Source organism: Peromyscus maniculatus, chromosome 13 (genome assembly GCF_049852395.1).
Source record: "Peromyscus maniculatus bairdii isolate BWxNUB_F1_BW_parent chromosome 13, HU_Pman_BW_mat_3.1, whole genome shotgun sequence".
Taxonomy (NCBI): Eukaryota; Metazoa; Chordata; class Mammalia; order Rodentia; family Cricetidae; genus Peromyscus; species Peromyscus maniculatus.
In genome coordinates, this window is record NC_134864.1 from 32,729,323 (window position 1) to 32,749,115 (window position 19,793).

At 39.5% G+C, this 19,793-nt stretch overlaps 1 protein-coding gene across 1 annotated transcript in view; it reads right to left on the reverse strand.

Moving 5' to 3' along the window:
• The window catches only part of Rhbdd1 (rhomboid domain containing 1), a 146,843-nt gene extending 129,811 nt beyond the window's left edge, over window positions 1-17,032 (reverse strand). The window contains exon 1 of the mRNA XM_042260031.2: window positions 16,926-17,032. The gene's annotated coding sequence lies outside the window, so the exon portion shown is untranslated. The remainder of the gene's footprint in view (window positions 1-16,925) is intronic.
• Between the last annotated feature and the right edge of the window lie 2,761 nt (window positions 17,033-19,793).

Genomic DNA, 19,793 nt, shown 5'->3' on the forward strand with positions numbered 1-19,793 from the left:
ATATACATATAAAAGCTCAAAGTAACATATTAACAAAACAAATCCAGCAATATACATGTGAAGATCAATATAGATACAAGTTTGATTTTACTTTTAAAAAATCAATATGAAATACTATTAATAGACTAAGAAGTTAAAAAAAAAGCTGAGAAAATGCAGACAATGGAAGCTAGGGCTTGTGAATTTTAGAGGAAAGTTCGAGAATATCCCCCAAAGACTCTATTAGAGCTGTGTGTGTGTGTGTGTGTGTGTGTGTGTGTGTGTGTGTGTGTGCGCATGTGTGTATGCATGTGTCTGTGATACTAGGATTAAGAACCTATGGAAGTAAAACCTTTATTTTACTGGGATAATGGATGCTTGTTTAGCTGGGGCTGAAAAATCAGCTGTGATTAATAAAAGTCTAGCATTATTGAGGTGAAATCTTGAGTTCCTTCCAGTCAGGAAATGGTGGCTGTCCCCACCCCAGGGGTGCATCATAGGTAGGCATGGCAGTTACCCCAAAATACCTCCTTTTAAACTACATGGAGTTGCCTTGATAAATCCCCACATTATTGGCCCAGGAGCGCCAAGGCTGTGTCTCAGGCTAGCAGTTGATCAGTAATGCAGAAGAGTCTCCTGCATACTGGTTTTATAAGCAAAGGAGGTCCCTGAGTTTGTCTGAGGCCTGACACCATATGGCAGGGTCAAGTTCCTGAAGAAAATCTAGGAGAGGCCATTGGTGAAGATACAGCTTCAGTTGCCATGGAGTTTCCAGAATACTGTAAATCCTAGGCCCATCAAGGACACTCCACAGTGAAGTGGAGCCAGCTTGAGTCTACTAGACAAACTGTGCATGCTGAGGATGGCAGACAGAGATTCAGAACTGCCCAAGCTTTTTCTGAGTCCCGAGATTCAGACACTGAGCGTCAAGATTTGGAGCTACACAGCTATGCTTCAGTTTTGCTTACATGTGACTGGTTTTATGCATTGGTTCTTCCCTTTTGGAGTAAGCATTATGTAACTTAATTTTTATTTTACAAGGTCCCACAATTAATAGATTTTGATTTTTAAAGAGACATTGAAATTTTAAAGCAATAAAATTTTGTCAAGACTGATTTTTCTTAAAAATCAAATTGTGTTTTATATTGTGATATCAACCTGAGATCTTGGGAGCAAAAAAGGAAAGGTTATGCGTGGTGATATATTGTGTATCCCAATATATTGTGTACCCTAATAAACTTATCTGGGGATCAGAGGAAAGAGTCAGCCACTAGATTAGATGTAGAGGCCAGACAGTGGTGGCACACACCCTTAATCCTATCACTTGGGAGGCAGAGATCCATCTGGATCTCTGTGAGTTCAAGGTCACACTGGGAACAGAACCAGGCATGTGGTGGCGCACACCTTTAATCCCAGCACTTGAGATCTCATCCCTTTGGGAAGCACACACACCTTTAATCCCAGGAAGTGACATGGCTGGGTGGAGAACGGTATATAAGGCCTGAGGAGACAGGAACTAAGCTGTTCAACTGAGACCCTCAGGATTCATGGAAACAGGATCGGCTGAGGAAGTTGACTGTGGCTTGTTCTGTTCTTGTTCTGTTCTTGTTCTCTGATCTTTCAGCTTTCACTCCAATATTTGGCTCTGGGTTTATTTTTATTACTAAGACCATTTAGAAATTCGTGTTAAAGTTACGATTTAACAATGGTGTGTTTGATGGCCCTGCCCACTGGGTGGTGCCGTCCCTGGACAGGTCAGCCTGGCTTGTATAGCTAAGGTAGCTGAGTATAACTCAGGTGTGAACCAGTAAGCCATGTCCTTTCATTGTTTCTGCTTCAGTTCTTGCCTCCCAGTGCCTGCTTTGGCCTCCCTCAATGATGGACCATAACCTGTAAGGCAAATCAAACCTTTCTTCTCTTCAAGTTGCTTTTGGTCAGTGTTTTATCACAGCAACAGAGAAGCAAACTAGAACAGGGCACTATAACAACACCATAAATGGATTAAATGGCTCATAAAAAAAAAGAATTTATGTGTCAGGCATGGCGGTGCACACTTTTAATCCCACCACTCAAGACGTAGATGCAGGTGGATCTCTGTGAGTTTGGGGCCACCCTGGTCTACATAGCAAGTTCCAGAACAGCCAGGGTTACATAGAAAAACCCTGTTTCAAAATAATAATAATAATAATAATAATAATAATAATAATAATAATGGGAGTCTGAGAAGTTCACGGTCAAACACCAGCAGAACGAATGTGTAGTGGGAACCTACTTTTTCATACATTTCTTACTGTGTTATCATGTGACTGTGAGTGGCATTAGTTCTCAGGAGTCTTTTTTATGAGTGTAACAGCTTCATTTATGAGAGCTCCTCTCTCATGACCTAACCACCCTCCAGAGAGGGTCCACCTTCTAAGAACATTATTGTAGGGGATTGGTAGACAACACAAAATTGCACTGAGTCCAACTTTAGAAGTCCCCATAGTCTTCTTCTCAACACTGTTCAAAAGTCCAAATTCTCTTCTGAGACTAGAGACGATGTCTGAACTGTAGGTCTCTGTAAAGTCACCAAGTAACGTCCATGCTTCCAATAGACACAGAGTAAATATTTGTATTTCAAAGGAGAGGAATAGACATAACAAGATTAGACTACAGCAAGCTGAAGTCCGATGAGGGAGACACTCATTCCTGAAGCTTCATGTCACATATTGGAGCATGTGGTGAAATGACCTGACACCAAGTGGCCTTGACTAGCCCCCACCCCATGACCCTGCTGCCTGCAACGCATTCTTTCTAGAGTTGTCTTCACTCTGTGCCTATAGCTCTCCTTGCCAGATAGTCTGTATTCCTAGCATCTCCAACATCCAAAACTAAATGGAATAGAAAATTGACATGTCAGGATGGGAAATCCATAGACTGTATGTTTAAAATGAAGACTATTAAATCCTACTTGGAAAAATGCCATGTAATAATGGGATCCAACCCATTAGCATGTCTTAGAAATTGTTATAATGGTCTTTTCTTTGAATCTCTACATGAAAATCTGTGCTTTAGTACTCAAATGGTTTTCCATTGTCTTAAAAGATTATAAGAGAATTAAGAATCCATCATGATTGAGTTATATTACAGCCAATAAGAAAGATCTTATCAGCAATAGAGTATAGCCCAAAATACAAGTAGAAGATTGCGTTTACGAGAAGACCTACGCTAGTTAATTATCCCAATGTGATTATGGACATTATTGTAATTGCATATCAATTTTACTAATCAACTCTCCATTAATCTAATGGGGCTGAGGAGAGTGTGGTAACAGTAAAATAATTTGTGCTGCTCCCCAAGTACTTTAAGATACTTAACAATTTAATGCTTAAACTCCTGCTCACATATCAAGCATTTTCTTATTTCCAATCATACCATAAACAGATTATTTCCTTTATTGGGGCACTAAACAAAGACAATATTATTCTCTCATCATGAATTACATTTTTCCTCTAGGGAACCATCTCCTCCCACAATGAAAGATAAATAAGCCTCATTTTTGTCTGTCCTGGTCCCTCCAGGGACTAGTGGGATAGCATAGAATTTATCTCTGGGGAGTTTGGGCGCTCTCTGGAAGTGATTGATGATCAGTGTCATATCAACACCATTAGTTGGCAGAGCTTATCAGCACCATTAGGTGGCAGAGCTTCAGTGGAGAGCTAGAGACTCTGTGCCCTCCTCAAAGGCCTGGAAGGAATGGTGCTAGTAGAAGGGTCAGGACTCTCTAAGTTTTAACACAAACCTTGAACCTCTTTACTTGCTAAGACCTCTGCATTCAGACTGTTTCCTTACAGCTCAGTGTTATTTTAGCAGGCTTGAAATTCCTTGTCTTACTCATTGGTCACCCTGCATGATCTCCAAGGATCAACAGTATGACCTCTACTATCCAATTAAGATCATGGATTTAGAGCTTTTATCACAGTGGTGGAAACACAATAAACAATGCAAGTTAATTATTTTTAATTATTTTTAATTATTATTAGCTCTCATTTGTAAGCTTGCTATATGCCGAACACCAAATGTAATCCATATTTTACAAACAAGGAGACAGATAATTAGATTCTGTAGCTAGTGAATATGGGATGGCCAGCTCATACGTATTTCTCCTTTTGAATAGTAAATGTCTAGTCCTGGGTGGCATTGGATTGGATCATTCCAAAACATAAGAGTTAATTTGGTTTTACTTGGGTGCCTGCTTCCATAATTTTAATTATTTCATTGTCTAAGCTGCAAATACCAAAAGTAATAGTTACTTATAATTTGCTTCTGAATTATTTTCAATGATTTTTTTTTATTTTTCTACATTTTTCCATTTTAGGACTTTTTTCTCTAACCAGTGTGCTGTGCAACCTTCAATTGTACTTTAACTCATTATGAACATTGTTTCCAACTCCAGTTTAGAGACCACTGATCTTCAGTTTATAGGGTAATAGGACACAGTTTCAGAGTTCCTATTTTGTTGAAATAATAAATCTTGTGCACTTTATTTTAATAAATTGGTTTAATGTTTTAAATTTATCTACCACCTATTTTTATATCAGCTGAAATGTCTAGGGTTCCGTCCCCACAATGAGAAATTTGACTTCAACTCCCAGGTTGCTTTTCCGTGCTCTATTTGCAAGCTCAAAGGAAGTGTTGCCTAAAACCAGGCAAAATGCTTCATGAACACTAAATGCTGTATGAAAAACAAGTTCAGGTGATGAGTTCTTGGGAGAGGAAGGGATATGCGTGGTCTTACTCGGAAAATTGTGCAAATGGAATTTGTATCAAAATCTAGGGAATCAGACAATGATCATAGTGATTAATGATATAGGCTTTTAGCTTATCTTTCCTGCTAGCTTGTGGTCTGAAAGTGATTTTAAGGCCTTTTCTGGGCAATTGTGAACATACCCCAAACACAAGTATATTTCTGCCATTCCTTGCTAATAGATAAAAATCCCTTCAAAGGGGCCTTTCCTTCACAATTTGACCTAATGTGTTTGAAATAATTAAATTGGGCCAGTAAGATGACTGCATCTAAGCCTGACCACCTGAGTTCAAGCTCCAGGACCCATGTGGTAGAAGGAGAGAACCAACTCTTTTTTTGTTTGTTTGTTTGTTTGTTTTTTGAGACAGGGTTTCTCTGTGTAGCTTTGTGCCTTTTACTGGAGCTCACTCTGTAGACCAGGCTGGCCTCAACTCACAGAGATCCGCCTGCCTCTGCCTCCCGAGTGCTGGGATTAAAGGTGTGCGCCACCACCGCCCGGCGAGAACCAACTCTTGAAAGTTATTCTTTGATCCCCACACACACACACCATGGCATACGTGCAAACACACATATATCCATGGCACAGAAACACTAAACAAAAATGTAAAATGTGAGACTATTGAGAGATGATAATTTTGAATGATTTTTCAGTTCAAAGTTCCAATTCAGCTCAATGATTCTGTCTATCCACCAGCAAATGCCAGTCCTGTGTAGAGACCAGAAGGAAGCCAGGATAGAGAGAGAATACTGTGGGGGGTCGAGGACAATAGGCTCGGTTCAAAGTGTTGCAAAATTGATGTTAAAGTTCTAACAGGACTAGAAGAATAGAAACCTTGGGGTGGCACACACAGTCATGATAGCTTCACTCTCCATAAATTTGACTTCTCTTTTTCTCTTTTAGTTTAGCACACCTAACTACAAGAGGCCTTTTGATCCCTCACAGAATTTGTTATTTGAGAATTAACTTCATAAGCCAAAGGCTGTCAATTATTTAAGATGCTCAATATATCAGAGAACACGATGCTTAATGGTTTTGTTTACTAAGTGACATGAATGCCAGTTTTAAGTGTGGTTATACAGCTCGTATTGGTGCCAATCACCTTTAAAAACTATTTAGAAATAAAGGAACACTGTCAGAAAGAGCAGAGAATTCCTGTAAAATATTTACAAGATGTCCAAAATGATAATAATAGTTCTATTTTATTCATACTGTTTTATCACATTAACCTATATTATATAGTTACATGTTATATGATGGATATTATATATTATATAATATATACACATATGATATATGATATTCATACAAAATGGCTTATGTGTACACATTATATATTTGAATATATATACACGTTCAGAAAAATGTCTATGCTAGTATCTGTGTGTGCGTGTAGTGTGTTATATATTAATGAAATTCTGGAATGGATTGCTTCGATTTGAATGTTTCCCTAAAGTTTATGTGTTGAACTTAATTCCTAGTGACAGTGTTTATAGGCAGGGCTTACTGGGAGGACCTTAGAACCTGCTGGCTTCTCTGTCACGAATAAATCAATGTCACTATCTGAGAAGTAGTTTTGTCACTGGAAAGGTGAGTTGGTTTTGTTGCAAGTTTAAATCCTCCTGTCCTCCTTAACTCACTCTTAGCCATGTGATATATTCTCCTATGCTATGGTGCAGAAAAGTGGCCCACACCAGTTGCATCCTCTCAGTCTTGGACTTCAGATACTTCAGAACCATGGACCACATCTAAATTCCAGTCTGTGGAATTCTGTTGTAGCAGCACAGAACAGTCTAAGACAGACTATTGATACTGAGAAGTGAGGCTATTGTATTGTTCTAACATATACTTGAATGTGTGGAAAAGGATTTGGAACTAATAATGACTTTAGAAGGGCCAGCTGGAAAAATTAAAGACCTAGATTGCTGTGAGTGGAGCTGTAATGACAATACCTGTGGGACTCAGGAGACATGAACCACAAAAAGCATTGATAGTCTTCCAGGGATTCCTTACATAATTTTGATCACAGTGTTGGTACAATATAGAAACTAAATGAATTCTGTTGGGGCTTCAGAGAGAATGGGGAGCAAGGCACTGGAACTCAGAGTAAAGACTACTCCATTTATAAGGCTGCAAAGAACCCAGATACAAACAGTGTCCACATCCCAGGACTTTGTGAGCAGGAGAATTTCACAGGAGGAATTCAGGTTCCAGGAAGAAAGAAATGGAGATGACAGGGAAACGCCAGGGGCCGAACAGACAGACATGGAGGAAGCAAGAAAGTAGACATACAAATAAAAGGAAGGTAAAAAGTCACTAGGCAAACTGTAGATTAGTAGAAACAGGTTAAATTAAGTTAAAAGAACTAGTGGGACATTCATAATTAATAATAAGTCTCCATTTGGGAACTGGTTGGTGACCCAAAGAAAATGCCAATTACATCATTATTATGACCCAGTCTAGTCACTTAATGACAATGCATTTTGTATTGGCTTTCCGTATATCAGTTTGGAAGCACTCACACATTCAGCCTATAAGAGGACCTTTGATTTAAGCTGCTGACATGACTCTTAAACATTTTTTTATATGCACAAAAGAGCAAGGCTCCTAACAAAATTAAATATTACTAAGAAACATCCAAGAGCCTTAAATTTAATTAATTGAGTGGGTACAATATAAGCCAAAGAAATGAACAACAAAAACAAATTATCAGAGAATTGAGTAGACGGAGCTCGGAAAGAGCTGTGGCTGGTCTGTCTGTAACAGGCTGTAGTAGAAATTACTGTCACACAAAGCTAGAAAGCTATTTGTGGGTCTAATAGAAGGTTTTGTTTCTAATGCTTTTGTCATACATTGAGCAAGAAAGTACAGAAAATTGGAAAGCGAAAAAATGATTTTCATCTCTACCATGAGCTATATACCCTGATGTAAGCTCTGAAACATAATATTCTCCACCAAAAGGTGATGGAATAGCATTACATTATTTCTAAAGCTCCTTTTACATTTTGGGCTCCTAACGTCCAGAAGAAAAAGTAAATAGCATTCTAGAAGAAAAAAGATAATATATTAAAATATGACTGGAAGTAAGAGTTACTGAGCCAAAGGAAACATAAAAATTTGAGATGCAGAAAAGAATTTTCTTATTTATTTATGTATTTATTATTTATTTGTCTGTTTGTTTATTTGTTTATTTATTTTTCCACTCCTGCCTTGGTTACTTTTTCTATTGCTGTGACAATACACAAGGGCCAAGGCAACTTAGGAAAGAAAACATGTATTGGGGCTCACATAGTTCCAGAGGGCTAGAGACCATGAGCATTGTGTCACAGAGCATGGTAGCAGGCAGGCAGGTATAGTGCTGTGGGGAGAACTTATATCTGACCCACAAACACAGGCCAGAGAGAGGTATGCACCGGGAAGAGCACAGGCTTTTGAAACCTCAACGCCCACCCCCAGTGACACTCCTCCTTCAACAAGACCGTGCTTCCTAACCTTTTCCCAAATAATTCTACCAACTGGGGACCAAGCATTCAAATATATGAGCCTTTGAGGACCAGTCTCATTCTAAATCAACACAACATGCTAACCAAGTACCCTGTCCTGTGCTGCACCCACAGTCATGGAATCACCATAATATTTAACATTTAAATGATCATACACATCATATTAAAGTTTTGTAGTATAGAAAAGTGGAAAGAATGAAATATACAGCTTTGATTTATTGAAGAAGAGAACAAAGTCAGTGAGATAAAGATAATGGTGGTTCATAGATGCTCAATAAATACTGCCTGTATTAAGATGTCTGTAAAACATAGCTCTAAACAAAGAAAATCCCTACATTATATGAACATGCACAACTATAAAAAAATGAAAAAAGTTACAGCAAAAGTTGAAAGCATGTCAATTTTTTTGATACCAGTAAGTTGTTTGGGAAGGGAAAACAAAACAAAACAAAACAAAACAGTGAAGTCAACAACAGTGACTCTTGTATAATATTAGAGGGACCAGCCTTAATATTATACATCCTGGGGGCTCAGGGGAGAGAACTACTAATGGTGAGCACTATTTTCAGGAAATAGAATCTCAGCACACCGAGCTCTTTAGTCCACTTGCTTTAATTCCTCTGGCATAACATCCTTTATACACAGCTTCAGTTCTGTTCTCGGGCCTAGCTCCTTTCTTGCCTAATTTCTCTCTGTATTTATCTATTGCTCCCTCTAAGTTCTATCTTAATTCTCTCGTCTTGATTCTGCTTCATCTAGGTCCTTTTCATATAGTTCTTACCCAGCTAGTACTTACCCATCTGACTCTTCCTCATCTTCCATCTTGTCCACATGTACTTTCTGGTCAAACTCCTTCTTATTCCTCCCCATTCTCCATCTCTCTGTTCTTCACATGCCCTGAGAGTCCTGGTATATATACACTTACAAGTAGTAATCCCTTGGCAGTGCAAAGCCAGGCTTCCAGGGTCAAACAGAGGGGTGATAAGAATCACATAGAGGGGCAATAACCATTAATTATCATTTGCAACCACAAAGGGAAGTGACCAATGGGGAAATGAATTAACTAAAGGCTAATTTGGGTAATATCTAAGAAGAGGGATCTTATGTGCTCAACTATAACCTTAAATGTGATCGATAGAAAATGTTAAGAATCTATAAGTTGCTAGATCAATGGGAGAAAATAAAACTGTCTTCTTTTTTTTCCTGTGGCTCCTATCTGTGCAAGCTATCTGCTGTTTATCTGCAGGGTGGGAGAAAGTGTGCTTGGTCGCTAGGCAACCTGTGTACAGCTAGATGCCTCTGGTGATTGGTAAAGGGAGATTTGGAACTAGAGGTAAGGTTTGGAAAAGGAGGAAGTAAATCTTAATTGGCATGCCCGCAAGGCCTTCTCAAACAGGTATCCTGGATGCCTAAGTCTGTTCTTAGAGAGTACAGAGGTATCTCTGATAAGGTACTTTCCTCCATCTGGGGATAGACCTGGCCGGATGCTGCCAATGATGATAATTACAGGGAGGCTTGAACTGCAGTTCTGGCTGAGCATAGATGTCAGCACAGAAAGTTATCTAAATATTCCTAGAAGTGGTTAGGTAAGGAGTTAAAAGTCTATAAAGTTAGTAAGGCTGTAAGAAAGGAGGGTCTGAGCTAAATTGTGTAAAGCTATTATTTAATGTCCACCTGACCTGGGTAGTATCTCCTTGTAGAATTTACCTTAAATCAGGAGACTTTCATGTGGACTGTTATTACTGCTAGTCCTTGAAAATGGCTAAAGAAGATATCTGATTCCAAAGAAAGCCTTTCCTGAGGCTGTTCTCTAAATACCTGGATTGTGTTTGTCCAGAGAGTGATCAGTCCACACTGTTAGCCCTTCTTAGGGAAAAGTCAATTTGGAAAACTATGAAGGCACACATGATTTTCATAACAAAGACAGCTGATATATAACAAGCCAAGTAACACCAAAAGCTACTTGGAATTAGGCTTCCTCTAGAGGAATTTCTTGATCCCTCCAGGTAGTGACTTTGCTATAACCTGCTGGGTTCTTATGATATATTCCTGTGGCCCACAGCAAGTGACAATAACTTAAGCAAAAACAGTTTTTATTTGTTTGTTTGTTTGCTTTGTCTTTTGCAGTCTATCTATCTATCTATCTATCTATCTATCTATCTATCTATCTACCTATTTTGGTTTTTCGATACAAGGTTTCCCTGTGTAGCCCTGGCTGTCTTGGAACTTGCTCTGTAAACCATATAGGCTTCAAACAGTTATTTTTAATTTGGTAGGAAAAGATAGAAAAGGTTAATTTGTTGACTTTAAAGAATGTGAAGAACACTGTAGTCCCTACCGCCTTACTAAATGGCTTGAAGTCGGAAAATCTGCTGGCCTGTCAGTCGTAGCTTTGGAGCTCTGTGAGGTGGTGACCAGCCTCTGATGTTGGGCAGCTATTTCTTTCTCTGTGGGTTTTTGTCAGGATCAGTTGAGGGAAAGTATATGAACACCTGTTAGCATAGCACCATGATGGATACATCCCGAAGGCCAAACACATGTAAACTGCAAGAGCAACCTTCTCACCACTCATATTCAATTTCCTGTCTTAAGGAGAAAAAACAAAAACAAACAAACAAAATTTAAGAGGCTGGGTGACAGTAGCAGACAGGATAACAATGCTGTCTGCTCAGCTTCCTGGACCAGCTACAGTCCACATTTCTTCATTATTCTTTCACACAGTAGCTGACTTCAGACAGCACCTCCCACTCTTTCTTCATGTTAGTGACTTTTCCAATATTGCTTTCAAAAGGAAAAGTTAAAAAAACAAATGGTTCCTTTTCTGTTAAGTTCTTGAGCACATAAATCTGAGAAATACAGCCAGATATCCTGGGCAAGAGTCATTGTTAGCTTAAACATGCTCTATCATGGAAAAACAAAATCCATTTTCTTTGTCTTTTGTTGGGTGAATAAAATTGCATAAAGAAAGAATGAAAACAGGAGTTTGTCACTTCCATTCTTAAAGAACCTTTTCTTAGGGTCCTTTGGACTCAACACAGGAAGAATAGTGCCTTCATCAATTAAAAAAAAAAAAAAAGGCTGTCCCTTACCATGTACTCTATCACCACACTATATGTATCCTCTTACTTCAGATATGATGTGGAATAATTATTAAATTTTTATACTAAGGGAGGCCAGAAACAGACTACTTCAAGTTCATATAGCCAAAAATGGAGAAACTTGAAAATAAAACTTTTTTTTGTGTGTGTGTGTGTGTGTATGGTATGAGGTGTATATATGTGATGTAAATGTGTATGTATGGGGTACATGCACCCATGCAAACACAGAGGCCAGATGAGGATGCTTGGTGTTCTGTTCTGTTACTCTCCACCATATTCCCTTGAGACACAGTATCTCATTAAACCTGAAGCTAGTCCAGCGACCAGAAAGCCCCAATAATATCCATGTCTGCCCTTCCTCCAGCACTAGGTTACAGTCATGCAAGCAGCCATGGGTGCTAGGGATTCGAACTCAGGCCCTAGTGCTTGCACACAAAGCACTCTTACCTATTGAGACATCTCTCTAGCCTCAAAACCCAATGAGTCATCCTGAATCATGCACAGATCTTCAGCTTACCCTAGCCAATAGGTAGATGTGAATTACAGGAGAAAAATAACACCAGAACATGTAATTTCAAACATAAACCTCAACTTGATATTATATTTATAGCTTTTTACCACAAATTGTCTTGAGGTTTATTTTCAATACATATAGTCAAAGAAGTAGAAAGAATAAGAGAAAAGGCTGATTTCTCAGGGTCAGGTTTCATTTCACTTTGGGATAAAGGCAGTATGTTGGGTTTTTAAGGCCCTACTGAGAAATAATACGAAATATTAGCTATTTATATTTTTATGGAGTGGGAGAAACATAGGATCCATTGGATATTCTTGGGCTATTAGGTGCATGAGACTGATTTAAAGCAAAATTTCCAGTTTGTTTTTTAGAACAATTTCAGCAGGTATGAAGACATCACATGGGCCACATCCTTTCATACACAGCCTCTGTCGTTATTAATCCTACCACACTGACTACAGATGATGAGCCTACGCTGGCACATGATTATCCAAGTATGAATTTTTCAGAGTGATTTTTAAGTATTTCATTTTGATAAAAGTGTTTGTAAACAACCATCTCTTATGACATCTGTCTCTGTGAGCAGTGTTCTTTTTTGCCGTGGAAATGAAAAGTAAAGCACGAACATCAATTAGATGAGGCAAATTGCGCAGCCAGTTAGAGAGGCTTGAGTTAAATTGGACCTTCTTGTGATGAATGGGCATTCTTTAAATGAATTAGTCCAGAGTCTGCCCAGGAGCATAGAAAGGGGTATCCCGGGGGGATGCAGCAGGACAAGTCTGAGTGTGGAATATCTGTCTTCATCACCAAATACTGCTCAAATGCAATCGGCTTTGAAGTACTTTTAAGACAGGGGTCATAAACTCAAGCGCCTAGAGGATCTGGGCAGGTGATATAAATGAGTCAAGTGGGCCAGCTGCAAGAATGCATCGTGGTGACAAATGGCACCTGACACTTGACCATGGTGTCAGGAAGACGGCGGCGGCAAACTGACCATTAGAAGGGGCAGCTGCTTTTCTATTTTAGCTGACCTGATGCCAGGCAGACACCTGGGGCCAATGCTTATCATATTATTGTTATTATCTCATGTTAATTGCATATGTTAATGGGGCTTAGTGTGCTACTTGCATACATACTTACAATATGTATTTTTCATATTCTACCGTCTTTCTTCCACCCCTAGGGCCCATAACAGAGACTCCCAATCTCTTGTGACCACTATTCTATTTCTGTCTTAACAATTTTGTGGTTTCTAGATATGAGAGAGAACGGGTGATACTTGCCTTTCTGTGTCTGGCTTATTTCACTTAACATATTGTCCCTAAATTGTGACTTTTTTTTAAGAGGGGAAGAATACTATCATATTTTGATGTATCATCATCTAATGTTTAATGTTAACATCTAGTTAAAAAATACTATCTTGTACAATTAAGAAGACCACCAATTGATCAAGCACATGCCATCAGCAGGCCACCAGTTTGCAATTTCTGATTCCACGAAAGAAGACGACAATAGTGGAAATGATACCTGAAAGAACCTCATCATCCTCAATTCTTACACTTCTGAACTAACCTTTAGATACCATAACAGTTGCACTTGCCACATCAGACAGGAAAGGTTTAGGGATCTGTGCAAAACCACACAGTATCTCCCACCTGCTATAGAAGAGTCTGCTCACAAAGCACATGCTGCATTTGTGTGTATTTGGTCTCATGTGAGTCCTAGCAAGCTGTCGTCGTGCATGCTATCAGTGGAGAATTTCTCCACTGAGAACACACTAACTCTATGGTAATTTCACTGTCACCTTTACCTCTTGTCCCTTTCCAAGTCTTCCAGGCAGAAATGGCCTCAATTTTAAAAGGAGTAAAATTTGGATCTTCCCAGATCTGTGTTTGGCTGGGTGATCCCCAGCATAATTGCATTTGGGTCACCCAATTACACAGGTACAGGTTGACACTTTAAAAAGACAAATGTCTACCTCATTAGCTTTTAGTTTATGGTTTCAGTTTATGTCTTCATTTAGTTAATCCTTTCCAGGATTGTTTCCTCTGGCTCCCTACTGAGTATCAGTGTAATGTACCTGATTGGTGCCCAGTAAGTAATTTTCAATTGATATTATAACGCATTAATTAGAACACCATCAACGAGGCCTACCAGATCAACTGTCTGTGAACAAACTGAACAGTCATTTATTTTAACCTACTAGACATTTTAGTTAAGCCAATAACTAGGCAAATTTTTAGCTTTTGGAAATTTGTTGTATGACATTGATGAAATGAACCCATCTACAAGTAACATAACCATCCACCTCTGCTATTCTTAACCTCAGTGAATAAATATGCTACTAAGAGTATATAGTTCCTGACACACTCTTACACAAAGGAACACTATGAAGGTGGGAGCAATAATGACCGACATGTTCACAAAGAACAATGTGTTTTAGTATCAGGGAGAAACCACAATTGAAATGTAAATTGTTATTTTTGCTCCTGAAAAAAAAAAAGTCAAAATGCAAACCATCATTTAAAAACATTGAGGTCAGGAAAAGCATTAGACCTTTTTTTTTTTTTTTTTTTTTTTTAAATTTTGTCATCGTACCTTGTAAACGACAAAGTCTTGGATATTTGGAGCATAGTTATCTTAGAGTATTTATCCCTTAGCCTAGATTATAAGTAGACTATTTCTTAAACCGTTCCAAGCATCTTCAGGCAACAGCAATTTATGACCTCTGCAGTAACTCTCTCTAGAAGATGAACTGTTAATTTCTTGAACATCTTGTCTTTTTTCCCTCCTACCATTTCCATTCAATTCTATCGAATGCGGCCTAACTTGCAGTTCAGAATACTCAAATAGCCTGTAGGTTTTGGGCCACAGGCATGGGTCTTGGGTTTTTCTTAGCAGAGGTGAAGTAAGGTCAATTTTGTCCCCACCTCATCTAAGTCAGCAAGACAGTGTTGCATAATATCTTTAGAAATACTAAGTTAAGAAGTTCATAGGGAAGAAGGTGAGAAGAAGGTCCGCTGGGGACATCAAGTGCCAGATGTGATGACCCTCATTTTGTCAGAGGCATTGGAGCCTGCAAGTCAGCAGAATGTTACTGAATAGAGAGCTTCAAGCAGAAGCCAGATGGTAGACAAAGGCAGCCCACCTGTGAAGTCCACATTATGTTATATAAGTGGAGACTGAGCAGGGGAACAACTAATTAAGAGCAAACACTTCAGTCTATGACCAGCTTCTTCTCTAGTCCACTCCCTCACCCCAAACTGTAGACCTTTATGTTAATGTCTAAAAGAGCCATGCACATATTATAAAGAGAAATAAATGAAACCAGAATTTTGATAAGCAGAGTCCTAAAAATTAGAATAACATTTCCTTGGTTCCTGCTGTACTTCCAAGTTTGTATGCTTGTTCCCGGGCTAGAGGTACTAATGCATGAAATAGCAAGAAGCCTGCCTTGAAGATCCTGCCTAAGTTCTAGCCCTGGGCTTCCTCATTAGTAGACTGTGATCTGGAAGTATAAGCCAAATAACCCCCTTTGTAGTGCTTTGAAAGAAAATGGCCCCCAAAGGGAGGTTGTTAGGAGGTGTGACTTTGTTGGAGTAGGTATGGCCTTTTTGGAGGAAGTGTGTCACTATGGAGGCGGGCTTTGACATCTCATATATGTTCAAGCCGTGCCCAGTGTTGCCTGTGGGATCAAGATGTATCTCCTCCACTCTCGGTTCCTTCTCCAGCACCATGTGTGCCTGCATGCTGCCATTTCCCAGCAGGATGATAATGGACTGAACGTCTGCACTGTAAACCATCCCAATGAAATACTTTCCTTGGTAAGAGTTGCCATGGTCATGATGTCTCTTCATAGCAATAGAAACCATAACGAAGATACCCTTCCTCCCTTAAACTGTGTTTGGTTTCAGTGTTTTGTCACAGCAGCACCGTGAAACGACCACAGCATGGAATGCCTAGTGTTTTTGTTGACTTTCCTACCAGTATTTACACAAAGCCTATTCCCAGAACATCCTTCAGCCCTCTTTTAAGACACTTATTACTCATCTAAAAAAAAAAGGGGGGGGGGCTGGTCAAGCTCTACACTTTGAGAACAAATGAACATAAAAGTAATATTTCAGAAAATAGATCAGGAAAAGAGAAAAGTCAAATTGTTGAACATTTGCCTCTCCTTTAAAGGTTGATATTTTGAGGTGGCCATGATGGAACAAACTTGTATTCTGAGCACTCTAGAAGTAGAAATATAGGAGCACTGGAGTTTAAGGTCAACCTTGCCCTGTCCACATATTGAGTCTGACAATAGCCTTGACTATAAGAGCACTTGCTGCCCTTTTAGAGGTCCTGGGTTCAATACCCACAACTGTAACTCCAGTTTCAGGAGATGCAATGCCCTCTTCTGGCATTGCATGCACATGATGCATGTACAAAGCAAGCACATCCACACATATAAAAATAAATAAATAAATAAAAACTTATAGTACTTCAACAAGATACTATTACCTCCATGTTATTGATACTTAAGACACAAAAGAGGCTAAGTAAATTGTGTATTTATAGGGATGGTAAAAGGCAGAACCAATTGAGTTCAGGCTGCCAGATCTAAAGCCTGAACCAATAGCTATTCTATGAATCAACTCATCACAAAAGAGAAGTCTACATGAGTTAAATCACTCAAAATTCCATGTCAAGAGTCACTCTTTCTCTAATCTCCTTTCCTTTAAACCATCTTCAGATGGCACAAGAGCTATTTATCTAATGGGAACAATTGAATGTGTACTTGTCCTGATTCAATGGCCCTCACTACCTGGAAGGAAAACCACTGTTACATTGCCCATGGATGGTGCTTCTGAGGTGCTGTTTAACTTTTTAACTGTTTAAGCAATGCAACATACCAAATCTTGGTACCAGGTACAGAAGGGAATGTTTATTTTATGACTTGCTTTACTGGGGTATTAAGACAACTCTTAAAAATTACATATATTTATTCAGGCAGGGGGATACACATACATCACAGTGAGCATGAAGAACTATAAGAACAACTTACATCTTTTTCCATCCTCCATCATGCAGGGCTGGGACTTAAACTCAGCTTATCAGTCTTGGCAACAAGTGCCTGTACCTGCTGAACCATCTTGTTGGCCCAAGATAATCCTTTCTTGGATGTTACCAATGACTTGCCAGGAAATTTGATTTTCTATCCATCGAAACTCTTTCTTAGGCATATTCCAGCAAAATCAGTCCATCTGAGGAGTGAAAGAGAAAAATGATTAAAGTGAAGGTCTTTGGAGACAGAGTTTGGAACCACAGTATCCTTCCTTTTCAATGATCCTTTTTACAGTTTGAAGATGCTTCTCTCCTGCGTCTGCTATGAAAACTGAATTAGATAATATGTATATAGGGCTGAAAACTGGCCCACACAGAAATTCTTCTGGAAATGATAACTAGGCATGCATCTTTAAGGTTTTCATTGTTCTGTACTTTAATTGGATTGGTTTAAGAACATTGCTTTGTTTGTTTTAATTTTTAATTTGAACATTTTATGTGTATAGGTGTTTTGCCTGCATGTATGTCTGTGCACTCTGTGCATGCCTGGTGTTTGTAGAGACCAGAGAGGTATCAGATCTCCTGCAACTTGAGTTTCAGAGGTTGTTATATGAGTTGCAACATGGGCATTGAGAATCAAGTTCATGTCCTCTAGAAGAGCATCCTGTGACCCATCTCCACCATCTCTTAACCACTGACCCATCTCTCCAACCCCATCTTGCTTTGTATTTTGATTACATGTAGCTGGAGTTTACCTGTATCCTGCCCAGTCCACAGCCACTCATTCTCAAGTAAACACACAGAGGCTTATATTAATTAAAACTGCTCAACCATTAGCTCAGGCCTACCACTGACTAGCTCTTACACTTAAATTCAGCCCATTTCTGTTCATCTATATTTTGCCACCTGTTCCGTGACTTTACCTGTGTGCCATTACATGCTTCTCCCTGGATGGCGGGCTGGCATCTCCTCTGCCTCTGCCTTTCTTCTTTCTGTCTCCCTCCTGGATTTCCCACCTAGCTATAACCTGACTTGCCATAGGCCAAATGGCTTTATTTATCAACCAATCAGAACAACATATATTCACAGTATGCAACAATACCAAAGCAACAACTAAATATTAAGGGGAATTTAAATGTGTGAAGAATGGGGAAGATAATTATTAAAGTGATGCTGGACAGTTCTGGATACTTGGGACCAGAGCCTATATGCATGCCTTATAGTCATCCAGTCTCAAGGCTGCTATCTCAGTATGACTTAAATCTCTCTCTTAGTGGGCTGGTGTATTCCATGGTTCTCAAAAATGTGAAACTTTGCATAAATTGTACCGAATTATAAATGGCCAACTCCAAAAATTGGACATTTTTCAACTGTCAACTTATGACTATTCACTTTCAGTGTCCTCTCATCTGTCATTAGATGTTATTTGGTGGAGAGGTTATGTTTTATTTGGAGACAAGATCTTGCTATGTAGCCCTAGTTGTCCTGGAGCTCACTTTGTAGCCTTAAACCCCTGTGTGATCTCTTGCCATAGTCTCATGAGTGCTGAGATTACAGGTGTCGGCTGCCACCACTGGCTTTAAATGGAGAAGGCAGAAAGCACTGGCCACATGTCTAGAGCAAGTCATTCCCTCCAAATTTCAGGAAGTCTGGAATCCATCGTTTCTCACTCTAACACTTCACATTAAGCAGCACTTGTAGAATCATCTGGTCTCCCACTCACGGGACTAAGGTCTTTGCCAGTGCCCTCTTCTTGATTTTGTCCATGGTCCTGAACGACACTTTAGGGTTCCTTTCAGAGTGATGTTTTTAGCAATTTTTAAATACTCTCACACTAATAATAATAAAAAAGCCACAGTTGACCTTGGAAAAATGAAAAGAGTTAATGATCTTCTAGCCCAGATTAATCTTTTTAATGTCAGTCTTATGTGTGTAAATGTACATTCATCACCTCAGCTGGAAGGTTCTCATAGTCCCCGCATCTCCTCCTTGTCTTCCAATCTGTAGTAATTTTAAAAGGTGGCTGCAAATTGTTTGACACTCCTTTCATCAAAACTGTGATCTAGGCTCTGTTCCCTTCACTCTGCCTGGGCTTGATTCCTTTGTCTAATAGGGTACATGTGTGCAGTGGCTATGAAGCCCTGTGACCTTTGAGTGAGCTCATAAAAATGACACAACTTCTGGAGCAAGTTTTGATTTTAGTAACTTCCTAGGTGATTCTGATGTCAGGGACTCTGCCCATTGTCATGGTGGGCATTTCCTCCTCATATGGCAATCTAATTATATTTTCTGGAGTCCACATGAGCTCTTTTCTTTCTAGACCAAAGAAGCTACTGTTTATAAACTTTCAGTATGGTAGTGTTTTATTTGTACTGAAATGTGATTTTCATTGTATGTTAACAAATAAAGTTGCCCGGGGGTCAGAGCTATTAGAGCCATAGCAAGAGTGTGGTGGTGGTGGTGGTGGTGGTGGTGGCGGCGGCGGCGGCGGCGGCGGCGGCGGCGGCGGCGCACACCTTTAATCCCAGCACTTGGTAGAAGAGCTAGGTAGATCTCTGTGTGTTCAGGGATACAGCCAGCATTGGAGACATATGCCTTTAAGACCTGCAGGGCGGTACTTACAGGCAGTGACGAGGCAGTCATGTGCTTGGGTTTACAACCAATGAGAAGGCAGAACAGAAAGACTATGTAAAGACAGACACACAGGAAGTAGCTCTCTTTCGGGGAAGCTAGGAGCACTGCAGGAGGTAAGATTTTAGCTCTGAGCTCTGACCTCTCGGCTTTCTCTTTTACATTGGTTCTGTGTTTCTTATTTTAATAAGACAGTTGGTTACATCTACATTTCAGTCAGTGATGAGCCCCGATTTGA